Consider the following 7,749-nt stretch of genomic DNA (forward strand, 5'->3'; position numbering starts at 1 on the left):
CAGGTGTTTATTACAAAACCTGAACAACTGCAAAGTCATCTGCACATGCTGCAGGGAAACCTGGGCCATTTATTATTAAACTGCAAAGCAGCCTCTTTCTCTAACTTTATCTTCTACAGACAGCAACAATCTGTCTGAGAAAAACCGGACATGGCAAGCCCCAGCAAAAAATCCGAGGAACTCGCAGCACAGAGTCTGGAGTCCCATGTTCCCTGTGATTCCTTGTGTTGCTCTCCTTGCTCTGGTGCCCATGGCAAGGCTAATGCCCAGAGACAGCCGTGGGGCCCACAGAGTGCCCAGCCCTATGGAGACCCAGCCCCTGCCTCCTGCAGCAGGACCATGAGGGGATAACAGGATCAAAAGAGCAGTAACAAGCTCTGGGAACTTGTCAGGAAAATGTGTTTTTAACCAAATCCCAAATGAGCCGCTGAAGGGAAGCATTAGTGCTGTCACGTGGAGCACATGATTTTGGAATTCATTAAGCCTTTGATGCAGTGTTAGCAGCGCTGTCCCCTGCCCCAGCCATTAGCCATCTGGCTGAAAAGCAGCCAGGTTTCCTTCGCCCCAGAACCAGAGGAATGGCCTGTGCTTGCAGCAGAGCACAGGAGCTACACACAGTCACACCATGCGTGCACTAGACAAGCTGATTGCACTGATCTTGAGGAAAAATGGAAAAATGGCACCTCTTCTTGGAGCCCTCAGCACAAACATGCCTCTCCCCATGTCCTGTGATGCTTCCTCAAAGAAATCAGATGATTCCAGGGAATTTCCTTTTCTTCTTTCACTAAGACAGGTTAGAGAGGAATGAAAAATTTAGTTGAGAAGTGGAACTAGGGATAGAGGTCTTGCATTTAGATACTGAGAACTAGAGCAGACGCGCCCAAATTTGGATGAAATTAGAAGAGAACTGTAGGTGTAAGCTATAGACAAATGTTGCTGGAAGTTGTTGGCTACAGCACAGGGTTATGTTTTCCAGCTCTATCTTGAATACAAAGTCCCCTCCGAAACTCCAACTCTCCCTTGTTTGAGGAGAGTTTGTAAATTAACCTTGCTGTGGATGTGAAGACACAGAGGTAGCTCGGGGCTGATGTGAGCAGTGTGGTGCAGAGCTGGCTTGGAGTGGGAGCAGCACCCATGATAACAACCCCCCGCCCCAGCTCTGACATTGGAGAGCACAGTGGGCACCTCAAACCAGCTCTGAGGAAATGGCTTGTGTTAGGAATGCTGAGCTGTGGATCAGCAGTGACAATGCTGGACCCAGGCTGGTTTCTACAGAAGCATTTCTAGGTCTTGCACTGGTAAATATTTTCCATTACCTAACTCATCAGGATTGGAGTCCATTCCCCCTCAATCTTCATCCAGGATAACAGCAAACTTGTAAGCATACAGAGACACAAGCTATCTCTTACAGCCTTAAGATGGGATGATAACTGCCTATTCCCAGCTGGGATCTGCCTGAAGTCATGGCCTCAGTTCCTCCAGAGAAGCCACCTCATTGTCCCTGGGCTGTGCAGAGCTCCTGGAGCACCTGCCACTGTCCCCCTGCTCTCCTCCCAGCACAGTGCCCACAGCGTGGTGAGGCTGGTGCACTCTCAGCTCAGCAGGCCCTCAGCTGTGCTGTTGCTGTCATTCCAGCCAATATCCCTGCCTCTGGCAGGGACTGAGCAGCTGAGCTGACGCCTGCCAGACCAGCCACAGCAGGGCTCAGTTGCTGGCAGACACCTCCAAAGCACAAAAGCAGCAGGAGAAACACTTTGAAACTCTCTTGCAGGTCTCCTGACAGTGTGGTGTTTCTTACTAATTTTCCAACATCCTAATTTGTCAAATGTTTTTGCTTGACTGGAAGCCAAACATGGCTATGGGAACAAAACCTGTGGTACACAGGGGGTTCCCCTGGCTGTCAGCTGCCAGGATCTGTGATACAAAGAGCTGAGGCCAGACATGGTAGGCAAACTCAGTGCACAGACCAAAACACAACCTGAAAATCTTTTAGCCTGCCCTGCCCTGTCCAGAGCAGTTATGAGCCTCAGATGCTCTATGCTTCCTCCAGAGAGTCTGCTGGAAATGTGCAGCATTCCCAATATGTGATGATAGCAAAAAATGCCCAGAGCCTCATGCAAGTGTGAATATACCACAGGAGGGGCTGAAGAGTTACCATAACTTTGCTGCTGGACTCAGGTCCATGGTGCTGCATGGGGCATTAATTCTGCACCTTCTCTGCATGCTTTGTAAAATCACAGAATGGTTTGGGTTGGAAGGGGTACTAAGGTAATTTATTTCCAATCCCCTGCCATGGGCAGGGACACTTTCCACTATCTCAGGTTGCTCAGAGCCCCATCCAGGTGGCCTTCAACACTGCCAAGGATGGAGCACCCACAGCTTCTCTGGGCCCCCTCTGCCAGTGCCTCACCACCCTCACAGTAAAGAATTTCTTCCTAATATCCAATCTAAATGTATGCTCTTTCCTCTAAAGCCCATTTTCCTTTGTCCTATCTCTACGTGCCCTTGTGAAATGTTCTCCATGTTCTGTCCTCCTCCAAAGTGGCTCTAAAAGAGTTCAGGATGAAGCTACTGAAATCTGAAGTGGTGTTTAAGGTTGGCAAAAGTGTGGCTGAAAGGATTATGTAATGGGTTTCCAGGAAACTCCAAATTCTGAGAAATTAAATTAGCATGTGAAAGAGAAAATAAGATATATAGGAAGAGACAATTCACCCTGTTGAGGATATTTCAACACCTTCAGCAATTCTCTGAAGAAGAGTAACCACAACAGATGAAATGGAAAACCATAACAGTCTGTTAGAGCGAAAAGCTGAAAAACTAAATAAAACCCCCCAAATCCCAAACCACCAAACCATTACAAATGAGAGAAAAAACCCCAACATTTTCACCCTGGAAGCTTGCCAGAAATAGCAAAACAGAGGTGTGAAAGATCATTCAGAGAAAGTAGAGGCCCAGCCAAAAGCAAAATGAGTAATTCTCACCAACAAGGAATGAAGGGAAATTTCCATCCTACAATCTCCTTGTGGAGGGACAGATGATTCAAGTGAAAGCAGTTAGCAGGATATGTTTAAAAACAAATTGATAACACAAACCGTAAACTATACAAACAGCATTTATCCAAGAGCTCTGGAGGAATTCCAAGACACTGCCATGGAATAGCATCTGTGGGCACATAGAAAAATGGGATTAAAGGGGAAGAAAGGATCCCACTCTAGCAGAAAAAAGTAATGTCTCACTCATTAAAGGAATGAGGAATCCAGTTTAATTAATGTGGCTGTACAGATGGATATTACTGGATGCCCAAAACATTTTCAGAAAGATCCCTCACCAAATGTCCTTAACTGCTCTTCTCCACAACATGCTTATTCCCATGGATAACAGCAAGGCGGAAGATAATGAATGGAAAATGGTCAGTGTTTAAAATGGAACACACCAGTGTGTCCCACCAGGATCTATGCTAGGGCTTGTGATTTTTGATGTGTTCATAAATGGTCTGTGTGTGAGCAGTGAGGGGGAAAACTTTGATGGTGAAGCTGAAAAATGCAGTGTAGTGAAAAAGAGCAAGATCTCAGAATGAAAGCTGGGGGATAAAAAGACAAATTAAATAATAAAATAAAATGAAAAATTAAAGTGTGGGTAGGTGTAATTTACAAGGAGAAGCTATAATTGTGCAAAGCTGTTCAGACCAGTTATCCCCAGCTGGGAAAGTGGCCTGGGGATCAATTACAGGTTTTCTCCCTTCCTTCTCAGAGAAGGGACAGTGGAATAAAGAAGAAGTGGAAAAGGGCAAAGGGAAAATCAAGTGCATGGGACAAAGAAGACAGCCAAGGGAGACAAACTGATGTGTCGAAAAACCATTTGCAGTGACTGAGATAATTTGGAAATGATTACTTTTTTTGTTTTACTGTACAGGAACAAAAGCATACTAATTAAGAAATTACATAACAGGTTGAAGCAAATTTAAGTACTCTTTTACTATACATTAAGGAGTCTCCCTCACTGGAGATATTCAAGAACCATCTGAACTCAATCCTCTGCAAAGTGCTCTAGGATGACACTGCTTGAACAGGAAGGTTGGAACAAATGTGGTCCTTTCAAATCTTACCTGCTCTGTGACTCTGTAAGTCTGGGGAATTAATTAACTAGGACATCTGGGATGCAAAACAATGCAGAATGGATCAAAGGCAATCAGATTCTCTTACGCAAGAACAACACAACAAGGACCACTAGGCAAAACGATGCCTTGGTCAGAAAAAGATTAAGCAGGGCTTAATTTGTATTAAAGATTGCTGAAAACATGGGGCTTTATACCTACACTGCTCCTCCATCTGCTCCAACCACACCCCACTGGCCACCTTCACAGCCAGAATCTGGCACAGGCTTGTCCCCTAAACCTCACAGTGGTTTCTGTGCTCTTGTGGTGCACCAGCAGGAGCAAGCTGATATGCAAAGCCCTTGCCAAGCAGCCAATCCCAAATGTTGTTGCACAGCAAAGTCACACCATGCGGGAACTTGGTATGGATAACAAAGTTAGCTGGAAGACAGGAAAAGACTGTATCTCAGAGAGGCTGTCACAACACTCCATGGTCACTTGACACTGGCTGGAGTGAGGCTAAGGGTAGTGTGGAGTAGCCCTTGCCTGGGCTGTTGGCCAAATCAGTCTTTAAGACACATTTGGGGAAGGAAACATGTCAACATACTCTATAAAGTTGCCCAGAAAGAAAGCAAACAACATGAAGGCTGCCTTCATGAAAAGAGTGTAAGTGCCATACCAGTGCTTGGGTTACAAGCATTCCTAAAACTCAAATATACATCAGAGATGTTGGCCAGACTGAGGAGAGGAGGAGAAAAACCAGAACTGTAAAAAAGGACAGGAAATGTTGAGAATGGAAGGAAGGTGAAAATTTCTGTTTCAGCCAGCCTGGAGGAGAGTTGCTGGCCAGATACCTCAAGGGCCAAAGGCAAGACAGAGTTTTAGTCTGGGCAGGACAAGACTAACCTGGAGTAGGTCTTAGTCCGGAGGTGACTGGCCAAAAAGTCTGCAGCCAAGATCATTCAAATGCAAAGGATAGAGGGAGGTAACAAAAGGAGCACAAAACCCTTCTGCAAAAACAATGAAGCAGGTTAGGGAAGCTCTCTAAAGGGTGGTATGAAACACTAGTTAGAGAGAAGGAGTGTAGGGGGATGACTATTAAGGCCCAGATTATGAAATAAAATTCATCCCAAGCCTTCAGGCCCAGAGGAGCACTTCCAGTTCTCATTCCTGAAGATTGCAAATCCTTCTTGCTGCTCTTCCCATCTTCCTGTGTGCTGGCTCTTCCCAGCTTCCCACGCCTGTGTTTCTGTTCCTGTCCTTCCTCTTAGAGCTCAGCTTAAGGCCCATGGGGAATGAAATGCAGTGCTCAGGGGATCCACAGGCTGCCTGACTCTTTTCTGCACAGGGTGCTGCCATGCTCACCCAGCCCAGTAAAGGCTGGTATTTGCTCTCTCATAAATCCTATACATTTCATCACACGTTAGCTGAACATGTACATCATACACTAGCATGATGTATCATGAAAGGTCTTCCCACCTTGGCTTACATGATTTATTCTTTGCTTTTTTCTGAGACAGAGTTCTCCAAGTGCTATGAGGTAAAATGCTGCTGTGGGAAATGAGCTAGGGCTGCTCATGTATTGGTTCCTCTTCAATGGATAATTGGATCATAGAATCATAGAAAGGCTTGGCTTGGAAGGGAACATAAAAATCATCTTATTCCAACTCCTTGCCATAGACTGGGACACATTCCACTAGACCAGACTGCCCATCTAGTCTGGCCTTTAATACTTTCAGAAACAGGACATCTACAGCCTCTCTGGGAAACCTGTTTCAGCTCCTCAACCACCCTCACAGAAAATTATTTCTTCCCGATATCTGATCTAAACCCACCCTGTGTCAGTTTGAAGACATTGCCTCTTGTCCTATCATGACAGCCTCTTGTAAAATGTCTTTCTCAAACTCTCTTGTAGCCCTTTAGGTATTGGAAGATGCTATAAAGTCTCCCAGATCCTCATCTTTTCCAGGCTGAACAATCTGACTCTCACAGCTTATCTTCACAGGACAGGTCACCTTCAGTGAGAAGATGAAATTGATTCTTAGCTTGCACACAGTGCTGACTTTGGCCATCAGCTGGGGGCATGCAGGCAAAGACCACAGCTGAGATATCAAATCTGCACTTTATTCTTCAGCAGCCTATTGTATTCCCAGCTCTTCCTCCAGTTTTTCCCAGCTGCTGGCACACATTTGTGCCCATGACAGCCCAGCACCAGCCACGCTGCTCTCCAGAAGCTTGGCTAGACTTTGCGTGTAGGCAGGGCACTGGCTGTTTGCTAATGACTCTGCAAACCAGAGCCCTGCAGAAATTATGCCAATGTCATCTGTGTTGCATAACCTTCTCTGACCAGCAGCTTTGCACCCTCTCTTCCCTTGGTTCCCTCCTGCCTTGTCACAGAAAAAGCAGAAGTAACAGATGTGAGAGAGACTTGACCTGCCAACACAGGTGTGCTGCCTGGGTCTGTGCCAGGCTCCTGGCTGCACACATGGTGATTCAATTTGCACCATTGCAACAGAAGCAACAGAAATCTGTGATTGATCTGCTCTGCTTTGGGGAATGTTGCCAGATGTGCCATGAAGACCTACCAGGGAATCATCCTGACCCCCACCATGTCATTCCTCTCACTGTCACTTGTGACCTGTGCCTGCAGCAGCACCCAGGAAGAACTGGAGGCACTGCTGGGGAAAAGCTCTTCACCACCCTGCTTGGCTTAGCAGGATCCATGCCAAGCTACAGGAGCTGTTCTGCAGCTGGCTCCTAGTCCTGGGCGTGCACCATATTCTTGGCACAGGAACTAGGAAAGAGTTACTGAGGGACTTCATTACTGACATGCATTTCTCATACATGTCTCAGCCCTGTGCACAAGTTCCTAGAAAAGTTTTGACCACAAGAGGTTCTATGTCCTGCCCAGAAGGCAGGCTTCCCAGCAGCCCAATGGTGGAGGAAACTAAGAACACTGGGAAAGAAGCCAAGGCTGCCCAGCTAAAACACCTCTGGGCTCAGCTAGGAAGAATCTGGCAACAGCAGCTTTTGACTGCCTGGACTAGTTCTCTCCTGAACAGCTTCAAAGCAGCTGCCAAAACCCAACATGAGGAAGAGGAAAGGTGTGTTAACGCTGCAAGGCAGTGCTGGGGAGAGCCAGAACAGCCCCTGCTTCCCTGTCTTGCAGCCAGCAGCGCTGCCTTGTGATCCAGCACTGCTCAGCACCAGAGCAGAGGGAGGAGAAACAGCCCCGTGACTAAAGGCAGTGCTGAGACACTGCAACCCACACCCTGTATCACAGATAACAGCACCAGCCTGGACACAGCCATGCCTCCCAGGGAGGGGGCAGGTGGGGTGGGCAGCTTGGCTGTCCTTTGGAGCAGAGCCAGGGAAACATAGCCACAGGGAAATGAGGCTGGCTGGGAGGAGAGATGTTACAGGTGGAGTAAGGAGCACTCCAGAAGTACTTCAGGCATAAGCAAGCACAAGAGAAGTGGCTGTTACAGGTAGCAGTTGTATGCCAGGGTTAGTGCTCCACGTGCCTTCAGCTTCTCCACTGAGACACTCCACATGATCCCATGGTTACCCCCAGAGGTGTGAGCTGCTCTCTTTTATTTGCCATTTGTGGCTGAACTGACTGCAAGTAACAACAAAGAAAACAGTGAGCTTCTGCA

Source organism: Passer montanus, unplaced genomic scaffold (assembly GCF_014805655.1).
Source record: "Passer montanus isolate IOZ18808 unplaced genomic scaffold, ASM1480565v1 scaffold22, whole genome shotgun sequence".
NCBI lineage: Eukaryota > Metazoa > Chordata > Aves > Passeriformes > Passeridae > Passer > Passer montanus.